The sequence below is a fragment of the Bombina bombina genome, chromosome 3 (genome assembly GCF_027579735.1).
Source record: "Bombina bombina isolate aBomBom1 chromosome 3, aBomBom1.pri, whole genome shotgun sequence".
NCBI classification, from domain to species: Eukaryota; Metazoa; Chordata; class Amphibia; order Anura; family Bombinatoridae; genus Bombina; species Bombina bombina.
Window position 1 is genome coordinate 416599786 of NC_069501.1, and position 14082 is coordinate 416613867.

General features: G+C 34.9%; 1 protein-coding gene across 1 annotated transcript in view; it reads right to left on the reverse strand.

The window, feature by feature from the left end:
* KLHDC8A (kelch domain containing 8A) overlaps positions 1 to 13680 on the reverse strand; it is an 87787-nt gene extending 74107 nt beyond the window's left edge. The window contains exon 1 of the mRNA XM_053704672.1: positions 13584 to 13680. The gene's annotated coding sequence lies outside the window, so the exon portion shown is untranslated. The remainder of the gene's footprint in view (positions 1 to 13583) is intronic.
* Positions 13681 to 14082: the final 402 nt, after the last annotated feature.

The window sequence follows — 14082 nt, forward strand, 5'->3', positions numbered from 1 at the left end:
GGGTAGCTACAATGTTCACATAGTTATAGCTTATTTTCTGGGTCAAGTGGTCAATCAAGTGTAAAATTGTGGTCATTTGGAATTTATTAACACAAATATGTCCTAAGAGAGATGTCAGCAGAGGGACATCAAATTAAACTAAGTTAAAGTGGTAGTTAGTGCTACTGTTACAAGCCAGCAGCAGCAAAATAATATTGATTTATTTTTCTATTTTCTTTAAAATAGGGTTAGGAATAGCTAAGAACAAAAGTAAAGCTTAGATACTTATTGGCGGATACCAGCCAGTGTTAGGATTTTTGGCTACATAGACAAAGAGACATTTGCTGCCTCTTCCCTGAAGAAATTATATACCCATATATCTGGCTATTACTGCTTCTTAGCAGAATGTTCTAATGATGTGTTAGGTAGCTATAGATAACTATTTTATCTATAATCAATTCCTTAAAATAAGGAAAAGAGGACAATGCTAAATTCAGACATTTGTGGACACAATAAAGCTAATAGACCTCTTTTATATATAAAACAAGTGCATTAATAAAAATAAATTATAAATACAGGAACTATATGAAAACCTATAGACCACTGTGATATATAAAACAAGGGCTTTAATAAAAATAAAATATAAATACAAGAAGTATATGAATGAAAAGTGACAATAAAAACAGATACTTGCACTAAGTTAATGCAGAGTATCTATACACATATAACATATGTGCTGCACTGTATAATTAATGCAGAGTACCAATACACTGATCATATATATGCCGCACTATATATATAATGCAGAGTATCTATACACTGATAACATATATGCTTTACTATATAATTAATCCTGAGTACCAATACACTGATAACATATATGCTGCACTGTATAATTAATGCAGAGTACCAATACACTGATAACATATATGCTGCACTATATAGATAATGAAGAGTATCTATACACTGATAACATATGTGCTTTACTATATAATTAATCCTGAGTAACAATACACTAATAACATATACAGGGAGTGCAGAATTATTAGGCAAGTTGTATTTTTGAGGATTAATTTTATTATTGAACAACAACCATGTTCTCAATGAACCCAAAAAACTCATTAATATCAAAGCTGAATATTTTTGGAAGTAGTTTTTAGTTTGTTTTTAGTTTTAGCAATTTTAGGGGGATATCTGTGTGTGCAGGTGACTATTACTGTGCATAATTATTAGGCAACTTAACAAAAAACAAATATATACCCATTTCAATTATTTATTTTTACCAGTGAAACCAATATAACATCTCAACATTCACAAATATACATTTCTGACATTCAAAAACAAAACAAAAACAAATCAGTGACCAATATAGCCACCTTTCTTTGCAAGGACACTCAAAAGCCTGCCATTCATGGATTCTGTCAGTGTTTTGATCTGTTCACCATCAACATTGCGTGCAGCAGCAACCACAGCCTCCCAGACACTGTTCAGAGAGGTGTACTGTTTTCCCTCCTTGTAAATCTCACATTTGATGATGGACCACAGGTTCTCAATGGGGTTCAGATCAGGCGAACAAGGAGGCCATGTCATTAGATTTTCTTCTTTTATACCCTTTCTTGCCAGCCACGCTGTGGAGTACTTGGATGCGTGTGATGGAGCATTGTCCTGCATGAAAATCATGTTTTTCTTGAAGGATGCAGACTTCTTCCTGTACCACTGCTTGAAGAAGGTGTCTTCCAGAAACTGGCAGTAGGACTGGGAGTTGAGCTTGACTCCATCCTCAACTCGAAAAGGCCCCACAAGCTCATCTTTGATGATACCAGCCCAAACCAGTACTCCACCTCCACCTTGCTGGCGTCTGAGTCGGACTGGAGCTCTCTGCCCTTTACCAATCCAGCCACGGGCCCATCCATCTGGCCCATCAAGACTCACTCTCATTTCATCAGTCCATAAAACCTTAGAAAAATCAGTCTTGAGATATTTCTTGGCCCAGTCTTGACGTTTCAGCTTGTGTGTCTTGTTCAGTGGAGGTCGTCTTTCAGCCTTTCTTACCTTGGCCATGTCTCTGAGTATTGCACACCTTGTGCTTTTGGGCACTCCAGTGATGTTGCAGCTCTGAAATATGGCCAAACTGGTGGCAAGTGGCATCTTGGCAGCTGCACGCTTGACTTTTCTCAGTTCATGGACAGTTATTTTGCGCCTTGGTTTTTCCACACGCTTCTTGCGACCCTGTTGACTATTTTGAATGAAACGCTTGATTGTTCGATGATCACGCTTCAGAAGCTTTGCAATTTTAAGAGTGCTGCATCCCTCTGCAAGATATCTCACTATTTTTGACTTTTCTGAGCCTGTCAAGTCCTTCTTTTGACCCATTTTGCCAAAGGAAAGGAAGTTGCCTAATAATTATGCACACCTGATATAGGGTGTTGATGTCATTAGACCACACCCCTTCTCATTACAGAGATGCACATCACCTAATATGCTTAATTAGTAGTAGGCTTTCGAGCCTATACAGCTTGGAGTAAGACAACATGCATAAAGAGGATGATGTGGTCAAAATACTCATTTGCCTAATAATTTTGCACTCCCTGTATGCTCCACTGTATAGATGATGCAGAGTATCTATACAATGATAACATGTATGCTGCACTGTATAATTAATGCAGCATACTTAAACACTGAAGACTTATATGCTGCACTGTATAGATAACGCAGAGTACCTATACACTGATAACATAAATGCTGCACTGTATACTTAATGAAGCTTACCTATACAGTACACTGATAACATATGTGCTGTACTGTATAGATAATGCAGAGTACCTATACACTGATAACATATGTGCTGTACTGTATAGATAATGCAGAGTACCTATACACTGATAACATACTGTATATCCTTCTGTAATGTATAATTAATGCATAGTACCAATAAACAGATAACATATATGCTGCACTGTAGAGAGAGCACAGAGTACCTATACACTGATAACATATATGCTGCACTGTAGAGATAGCACAGAGTTACTATACACTGATAACATATATGCTGCACTGTAGAGATAGCACAGAGTTACTATACACTGATAACATATATGCTGCACTAAAAAAACAGAACAGGCAGTCCAGTATAATGATGATTGATGCCAATCCTGTAGTGAACATTGTGCTTCATAATGCTGCCAAATATTTATACTCTAAAAATGAACACACTATACTGGATAATTATGCCAAGTATATATAGACTGAACTAAGACGTGTTGTACTGAATAATGATTATGGCCATATATACAATTTAATATACAGGCATGTTTGTACAGTATCCTGTATTTGTGCAGTGGATCCAGCTTCTTCCAGGGATAATCGTCTGGTGTTCAGGTCGGACTCCAGAAATCCTCTGAAAAGAAGAGCCCAAGATAGTGTAGGACACACAAAACAACCAGAACTACTAAGTGCAATATATTCTACTCACAGACGAAAATGAATACCTTATGTTGGGGGCTAAATAACCCAGACAGCTATAGATTTAGATGTTCTTTAATGAAATGAAAGTTAATACTGTTCAGTAATGTGACATAATAATCCTTTTACAGTATAAATTAAAATTAATTCACAGGCATATACTGTAGTAGAGTATGAACTCTTTTTTGCTTCACTGAGAATAACAATGCTCACAAACAACACTAGATGGCAGTATGGCATATGTTTAGATTTTTTTTTTTTTTTTTTTAAATCTGGATCACATTTGCCTACTTTTCACATTTATTTGACCCTCTTAATTTATGTTTAAATGCCTGGGGTACTTCTTATTATATCAATTAGTTATAAAATGTAAAATATTTTGAATGAAGAAGTATATATGATCTATATAGCTTTATATGTCAGGAATGTTGCTTGAACAGCAACATCTCAGCAATGGCCACGATGCATGCAGTCATAAAAATGTCACTTGTGCAACAGGGTTGTATTCTCCAGATCATAATGTGGATATCCATATTTATCCTATAAAATGAAGGTCATCAAAAAACCATAGAGATTAGCAACAAATTGATATTTTATAATTCCTTCGGTGTTGTTCATGAAGGCTGGGCAGCTAATCTTAATAAGTAGCAAAACAAATATCTGCTATTTATTTCCATTTTAAAACAATGTAACCAGTTAAAATAAATCCTGTTTTTCATTAGTTAGATTATATTCTCCTGTGCAACATGTAAAAATAACAATGTAAATATACTATTAATACCGCTCTTTTTGTGATGTAATCAGATATGCAAATTAGTTAATACTTATATACTATAAAATATATTTTGAAGCTGGCAGACCTAGCTACAGCCCTACAGATATGTCGCAGTACAACTTTCTCAAATCGGGATGCCATTGGTGGCAAGATCTCAGTATAGAGCTGAAACCTTCACCCAAGTGGCATTCCATTATGAAGCTACGTTTGGCTGCAAAAAAAAAAAATCAGGTGAAAACCCTAATATCTTAATATGTTCATTTTAATAAAGTTAAAAAAAAAAAAAAGCAGAGAATAAATAATCTTTTCAAGTATAAATGTTCAATTTAAAGGGACAGTAAAGTCAAAATTAAACTTTCATGATTCAGATAGAGAATGCAGTTTTAAACAAATTTCCAATTTAGTTTTATTTTCCAATTTGCTGAATTCTCTTGGTATCCTTTGTTGAAATGCATGCCTAGATAAGCTTAGAAGTCCCTTTAATAAAGTAAAAAAAGAAAAAAAAAAAGAGGATAAATAATAAATAAAATTAAAGTACTTCTAACAAATACATAGGGATATCCGGTGGATTAATTAAACTCAGAAGTTAACACTAGATGGTCTATATACAACAATATTTCTCAAACACTATCTTACTGTATATATCACAAAGGGTTAACCCAGTATCCGAACTACTCAAAAGAGGGCCCCCGTGCAAACACTTTTTTGGGGCCCCCCAAGCTAACTCAGAAGTAAGCATTAGTAATAATATTCATGCTGCTCTGTATAATGATTTTGAGAATAAATAGATCTGCAACCTGTACTAATAAAAGTTGCATTAGGATTGTACTAATGCACACATCCATATATAGACTGGCTACTTTGGGCCCTAGTGCCACTGCACCTGCTACACCAATAGTAGTTCTGCCCCTGGGGTAACCTCTAGACATATTGTGGATGAGCAGTACCGCATTAAAATAATAAATAATAGTAATAATATCAATTAGGCCTGGTGAAGAAATTTGTCAGCATTTTTTTTAAAAGGCGATAAAAGTTAGAACTGAGATAATTAAATGGATATAAAACCCAAACAAATATGTTTGTGATTCAGACAGAGCATACAATAAAAAAAAAAGCTTCCAATTTACTTATATTATCAAATTTGCTTTGTTCTCATGGTATTCTTTGTTGAATAGATACCTGGGTATGTGGCTGGAGCACTACATGACAGGAAATAGTGCTACCATCTAGCAAATGGATAACATTCTTGCAAAACTGCCGTCATATAGTGCTCCAGAGACACTAAGCTTACATCCCTGCTTTTCTGCAAAATATACCAGGAGAACGAAGAAAATTTGATAATAGAAATAAATTAGAAAGCTGTTTAAAATGTATTGCTCTATCTGACTCATGAAAGAAACATTTTGGGTTTGATTTCTTTAAATAATATATTTCGTTAAATTTATATGCACAGGGTTAACTAAAATTTTGTTGATAATCAGTTTGGTTTTCAGAGCAATAAAAAGTGAAATCTTTTAAGCTGAGAAACAAATTAATGGCGTAATGTGCCCCTTTAAGTGAACTATACCATTTTCTTTTTTTAAATATACTTAGGGCTCGATTTTCCAAAGCCCTACGGCTGCAAGTTCTCACAAGAACTTGCTCGCCGTAATTTATCAAGCAGCGGTCACCGCAGCTTCCTTAACCTCTTCGCCACCTCTAAGGTGGCGAAATTCAATCTCCGCAGTCAAGTCCGACCGAGGAGATTGACAGCTCCTGCCCGCGTGTGATTGGCTGTGCGTGGGCAGGGGGCGGGATTGCACGCAAGCGCAAAATTGCACTCGTGGGCAATGGTGATTACCTGCAGGTAATTTCGCCCCACCACAGGCGAGCTGAGGCGTACAGGGGCGCGTATACGTGCCCCTGTACGCCTCAGCTTTGATAAATCTAGCCATTAGTCTAGTGAAATATGGATAATTTACAAAAACATTCACCATAACTAAAGAACCCCTGTAATCCAATTTTTTGACACAGCCCTTACATGCAATTATTTTACCATTTGGGAACATCACCCCCCCCCCCCCAAAAAAAAATTATATAATTTAAAAAAATATAACATCTTACTAACAAAACAAACAAAAATGCCAAGGAATATGTTCCAAAAGAACAAAATATTGTACCACTGCAATGTATAATACAAAGCATTAACCCCATTCACTGCCATTGGAAATTTAAAGGGAATCTAAACCCAATGTTTGTCTTTAATGATTCAGATACAGCATGTCATTTTAAGAAACTTTCTAATTTACTTTTATTATCATATTTTCTTCGTTTTCTTGCTATCTTTATTTAAAAAAGCAGGAATCTAAGCTAAGGAGCTGGCCCATTTTTGGTCAGCACCCTGGATAGCGCTTGCTGATTGGTGGGTACATTTAGCCACCAATCAGCAAGCGCAACCCAGGTGCTGAACTTAAAATGGGCTGGCTCCTAAGCTTACATTCTTGCTTTTCAAATAAAGATAGCAAGAGAACGAAGAAAATTTGATAATAGGAGTAAATTAGAAAGTTGCTTAAAATTGCCTGCTCTATCTGAATCATTAACATTTGGGTTTAGTGTCCCTTTAAAATGATATTGATTTCAAATATTAAAATAACTTTCCTTTATAAAATTGTTCGGAAGGGTTTATCACAGCTGCATATGGTTTGCTCCTCTCTACTAGGTCCTTAGCACTCAGCCCAGCGTATAACGGTTTCTTAGCAACTGCCTCCTACATAAACACACCATGCAGCACAGCAAGGCTGAATAAACAGGGACTAGGCCATCAAAAAAAAATAATTAGTAGTTGAAGAGTAACAACGTATATGCAATAAAATCAGGATACAGTTGTTTGGCCGTCAGGTTTGCCTCTACCTTACTGGCTGTGTTACACAACACTGTATTAGTAACACGGTTCATTACTAATCTGTGTTATGCGTTCTACAAGGGCACATCTCAGGCAGTGAAAGGGTTAAGTAAGGTGCTTGAAAGGGGGATACAGATTGAAAGAGAATGAAATCAGGTCAATCCACTGCTGCTTGAACCCCTGGGGAAAATGCAATGTGACTGTCACATGATTCCAATGATGATGTAAATCACATCTGCACATGGATTCTCTGGCAAAACAATAAGGCCCAGATCTACTAAATAGCATTACATAAAAAGAAAAGCAGATGACAATAACCCATCACAAGGTTAGAAATCACACTAGTTCATGGCTAGCAAGAAATTGCAGCGGACAAGACATACTTTAGGCCCTTTCTTAGCAAGGGGCGGACTAGTAACTTTTCAGTCCTGACTAGTAAATATTATCTTGACTGGTAACTTCCTATATTTTTCAATCCCTATATAAGTACCTTAAAAATATGAAAAGGGTTAGGGATATCCCCACAACATATATATTTATGTTTATCCAATAAATGTTTTCATTTATGTTGGTTAGGGCTCTTTTATGGCATCATGAAAGCAATGCACAAGCATTCAGGCAATATATTTTGACCACACGTAGAGGTACAATGAAACAGACATTTTGTGAACCAATATAGTTCAGCAAAACAGATGTGATAAACAGAAGTGAATAACTTGCCCCCACACTGCTCAATATCACTTTTTTGAGCCCTGATAGTAGATAGATGGAGGTTCATACCAAAACATAACCTCCTCTTTTTTAAATTGTTATGGTTTAAGGCAGGGCTCGACAAACACAGGAGCCAGGAAACCACTGGCTCCTAACATTTTAAACTTTGCTCTTACATTGATACTAAACCCAAATTTTGTGTTTAAGGATTCAGATAGAGCATGTAATTTTAAGCAACTTTCTAATTTACTCCTATTATCAAATTTTCTTCGTTCTTTTGCTATCATTATTTTAAAAGCAGGAATGTAAAGCTTAGGAGCCGACCCATTTTAGGTTCAGCACCCTGGATAGTACTTGCTTATTGGTGGCTACATTCAGCCACCAACAAACAAGCGTAACCCAGGTTCTTAACCAAAAATGGTCCGGCTCCTAAACTTTACATTCCTGCTTTTTAAATAAAGATAGCAAGAGAATGAAGAAAAATTGATAAGTGGAGTAAATTAGAAAGTTGCTTAAAATTGCATGCTCTATCTGAATCCTAAAAGAAAACATTTGAGTTTAGTATCCCTTTAACTTTTTGGGTTATTCGCCATCTAAATACAAATACCAATTTCTAAAAGTATGTCTGGCTCCTAAATATTCTTACTGGTTTCTAAATTCTAAACAGATTTGTCGACCCCTGGTTTAATGCTTTAAGGGGTACCACGAGAATGTTTCCTATAAACTTAAAGGGATAGGAAAGTCAAAATTAAACTTGCATGATTCCGATAGAGCTTGCAATTTTAAGACACTTTTAAATTCACTTCTAATTTCAAATATGCTTTGTTCTCTTGGTATTCATTGTTTAAAAAGAATACGCACATATCCTACACTAGTGGGAGCTGCTGCTCATTGGTGCCTGCACACATTTGTCTCTTGTGATTGGCTAACTAGATGTGTTCATCTTTCTGCCAGTAGTGCAATGCTGTTCCTTCAGCAAAGGATAACAAGAGAACAAAGCAAATTTGATAATGGAAGTAAATTGGAAAGTTGTTTAAAATGGCATGTTCTATCCAAATAATGAAATCAAATGTGGGGATTTCCTGTCATTTTAAGCTCACAACTGATTCAGATTCATTATAGAGAATGGTACAATGACCCTATAAAGAAGCTTCAGTATAGACAGCAATGCCCTTTTCTGATCACAGAAAATTGTTTTTGGAGTAGAGAAATGAGTATGCTAAACATAAATAGTGACATTGCAAAACAATATATAGCTTGGCAAATAAGAGACATAGACCAGAGTATATTCACTGCTAGTTTTAACCAAGTTTGGGAGGATATTATCATGGCTAGTTTATGAAAAACAAAATAATCTACTTTTTGTTAAAAATGCACTGTTATCACAACAATAGCTAGAACCAACAGAGAATTTGCCTTATTGTATTTTTAGGATAATGCAATCTTATGATTGGGTATGTGGGAGCCGGAAGAGAACAGACTTGTATTAACATTAATCTTTAACATCTGTCTTGACTCAGAGTGACTGTGAAAAAGCAACACTAAAATACTCATTAGAGCAAATTGAGCAGTTAGGATTCTGTACGACAGAATGATGGGTAATACAGTGAATAAAAGGGGGGATGAATACTGATTAATAGAGCAATACGTTATCTAATAAAAGTTTAGGTGTTTGTCTAGTCTCTTTAAACATGTTTACTGCTAAGCTTCAAAGTAATTGAAGTCAAGAATAATGCAAGATCTATCTATCCATCTATCTATCTATCTATCTATCTGTCTGTCTGTCTATTCTAAAATTGCCCCTCAAGCTTAAAGTGAAAGTAAAGTTGAGTATCCCGCAATCTATGTTTACCTAAATCCTCTAAAATCAATATCACTTTCATTCATGAAATTTTGGCAAATTGAATAATAGACATATTTTTGATCATGAAAGCCGTCCGTCTGGTTAGCAGACTCTCCGCCCGCATTCTAATTTTTTTTTTTTGGTATTCGTGACGGACAAGCATTCTATACATCTAATTGGTCCCCCATGGGCGTCTCAAAGTGTTATTTTCTTGCCCACGTTCCTATGCGCATGCGGCTAACCTAGAATTTTAATCTATTATCGGATGCACGTTCACAATAGCCGCATGCGCATTTAAACCACTGAAGGAAATCCATTCATTAGCAAAAAACGATCGGGCGAAGTGACAATACAGCTTTAATCGTAATCAGTTAGTATGCCAACAAATCGCCAAAGTAGCGAATTAGATACCTCTAAACAAGATGATATTTATTATTTATTTTAAAACAGTAATCAAAATTTATAAAACATTTCAAAATAAAATGCATTAATTAGGATATAATTTTTGTTACATTGTAAATGAGGGTCTTTTCTTCTATTGTATCTGTAATTTTACGGGGCTTATTATTTGTAAACATTAGGGATGAATATGTACTTTTGTATGCGTTTCATTCTATGGGTCTAACATTCACTATTCTGTTTTAAAAACTATATATCATTTTCTAATACAAAGTTTTAAAAGGGAGGATTAATATTAGAAATAAAATGTAATGTTTAAACATAGAAATAATTTGATACATTTATAGTTACATTTATTTGAAACATAGATCATATAAAATGTCATTATTCTCCTGGAATTAGATTTTCTACAATGTTACCAATTTATATAACATCATACTTTATAGTATATCAATCATACTCCAAATGTTTAAAAAGTATAATATATATTTTAATAAAAATACAATTTTATGCAGTTTTAACTAAATTTTTTAACACAAATATAATACTCAGGGATAGGCAAGGTGTCCGTAGCAATATTTGGCAAAACATCTAAAATAAATGTATTTTTTTCTTGCTGATTATAGATGGCTCGTTAGAATCGTAGGGGAATTCACTGCGTGGAAACTGCTCAGACAATCTCCGCTATGATATTAATTAATGAATCCAGTGATACAATGTTTAGTATCGTAGCGTAGCTCGTATCATTGCGCATGTGCAAAAAAATGGGATATCGAGAACGAGCACAGCTAATGACGTATTGAGCGGGTGGGACTGCTATTATGTCTAACAGTAAGAAACCAGGAAGACAGCAGGGGGCGGAGAAAAGGATGAAACGGTGCGCTAAATTCTTATTTTCGAGACAAGTTGTAAAAATATGAGGTTAGCGACTGTAATGTATGCCTGTTGTACAAAATATAAATATCTTGGGGTATGGACAAATTTACTTTCACTTTAAGACAAATTGCAGAAAAGTAGATCACAATATCACGTTTTGTGTTTGTTTGCCCTCAGCTTGTAATGATAATGTGGCATCAAGTAGAAAGCAGCAAAGCAGTGCAAGTTTTAAAGGGGAAGTTAAACCCCAATTCTAAAAAGGTGTCAGTAGCTATACATCTGCTAGGTTGTCTAACTTTACATGCCCTATGCTGTACTTAAAGGAACATGAAACCCAAATTTTTTCTTTCATGATTTAGAAAGAATATGCAATTTTAAACAACTTTCTTATTTACTTCTTTTATCTAATTTGCTTAATTCTCTTGATATTCTTTGCTAAAAATCATATCTAGATAGATGCTGATTGGTGACTGCACATAGATGCCTTGTGTGATTGGCTCACCCATGTGCATTGCTATTTCTTCAACAAAGGATATCTAAAAAATGAAGCAAATTAGATAATTGAAGTAATTTGGAATGTTGTTTAAAACTGTATTCTCTACCTGAATCATGAAAGAAAATTTTTGGGTTTAGTGTCCCTTTAAGTGTATGATGAGGTGAATTGTGGGAAATCCCAAGACCAAACAGCAAGGAAAATGATGACTCCCATGTCCCGCCAACACCAACATTAAGGTAAATGTTAATTTGAATTAGCATCCCTAGTTCCTAAGCTAACCATGGTCACACATATACTTTGTTTAAGGGACAGTAAAGTTAAGATTAAACTTTCATGATTCAGATAGAGCATTCAATTTTAAACAACTTTCTAATTTACTTCTGTTATCAAATTTGCTTTGTTCTCTTGGTATATTTTATTGAAGAGTAAAACTAGGTAGGCTCATAAGAGCTCAGGAGTGTGCATGTGTCTTAGTACTCTATGGCAACAGTGTTTTGCAACAATATTTGTAGCTTTGTTATACAATATTGCTAAACACTGCTGCCATAGAGTACTAATGACATGTGCACACTCCTGAGCTCTTATGAGCCTACCTAGTTTTATTCTTCAATAAAAGATACCTAGAGAACAAAGCAAATTTGATAACAGAAGTAAATTAGAAAGTTGTTTAAAATTGCATGCTCTATTCGAATTATGAAAGTTTAATTTTACAGACCATTTAACAATGTTGTACTCCCATAATGAGATCACCGACACATTTTTTTACAAAAATATCTCTGAATTCTGGCCACAAAAGTTTTTTTTTTAGGTTCCTTTAATCTTCCAAAATACATTCTAAACATAAAGCTAGAACACTGCAGTTTAACCAGCCTTAAAAAATAAAGTGCCAATTTAAAGTCACCAAGCAATGGAAGTGGCTCATTATGATTTTTTTCTTTTTTTTTTTTACATTTTGAAACATTTTAAATGTGCTTCAATCCACCAGATTTGATTGCAAGCTATTCAGGTAAGATATGCCAGTGAGATGCTTATAAATGTCATCTTTAGAAAAAGATCAAAGGACTATTGTCACTGCTAACTCATCTGATGTTTGGCTGACATGAAGGAAGATGCATTTCAAGTGTCTTTCAGGTGAACAGCAGTGCACATACAGGCAACAGGTGCACACATGAAGAAAATCAGGGCAGCTTATCTGCAGAACAGAAACTCAGAGAAGCTGAACAGAAAGGTCTGCTAATACTTCTCAAACACACTGGCACAGATGAGAACCCTTTCACTGCCAGGAGACTTCCAATCTGAAAAGCACAGGATGTATGTGCATTGTATGCAATTGTTTAAAGTACACTGAGTATCTCAGTCTAAGTTTTAACCTAAAGGTTAAAGTATTGTAATATTCCATCTCTTTAAGACAAGTGACTTCCAGAAATCTAAAGACAGAGGACAAATAAAACATCTAACTGTCCTTTTTCTATTATTGTAATTTTAGAACAGATTAGAAAAGCAATGTACATAAAAACATAAACAACATCTGATACAATTTTGAACCAGAACTCCTTAGTTTACCATTGTTATAGCTTATCTTATCTGCATCTCAGTATATGATATTGATTGCAAGTTTTGCAGGTCAAGGAATCTGCCATTTTATGTTTGTACCTCATCACTTTGAAGCTATTTGAAAGCATTGCATTAATCATTGGTATCTACTTTTCCCTTACACATTTATGAATTAACTAAATTGATAAAAAAATAAAAAAAATATTTCTTGAATAAAGAAAAATTGATAATTGTATTAATTTGTATTTCCCAAATGATTTTGGACCAATCTAATCAGGTGCTGCTAAGCAAAGCGTAACAGAGTTTATTAAACCCTAGTGTTACCTCAAGAGGCTTTTTTTTCTTTTTCTTAAAAACAAACGTTTGGGCTGGTTGCATCTTAAGTAAAAATTAATTTCTATTTTGCTTTGTGAATTGTGAGCCAAGGATTCATTTGTCCTCTGTAAAGTGTACATTTCCTATCATCTATTACAATATAATATCATGAATTACTCCACGCCTTTTCATGGAGTATTCTTTTCTAAGAATCATTTACATAGCTTGGCAAAGAAATATGCTGCAGGCCTCTAGCACTGAATCATCTAAAATAAGCATTTTCTTTACTTACCTATCCCAGATTTTTTTTTTCACTCTCCCTCAAATTTTAGCCTGCGAAAATCCAAATGAACCGTATAGCAGGAAGTGTCTGTTTCTCAACGTGTCTGTCCTATATTCACAGTGAAGATGCCTGCTCTTGCACACAGCATGCTCCAGCCTCATCATTCCTAACCTCTTATTTCCTCACATGCATGAATTGTAAAGTGTTTGTCTCATTCCCTACGGGCTGTAGAGAGAGAGAGAGAGAGGAAAAAAACTGTGACAGAGCCAAGCCTGAAAAAGAAAATCTGTAAAGGTAAAATAACGGGATGTATTGAGCAGGAGACAAATTAAAGCTTCTGGTCTTCTACTTTGACAAGTAATGAAAGGTTTTACTGAATCCTGAAAAGCCCCATCTGGTGATGTGAAGCTGATTGATTGTAAAGGGAGGGGAGAGATTTACAAGTGTGATTATGGGAAGCTTCTGAAGCTTATTATGTTGTACAGTAACCATATTTCAATGCAATATA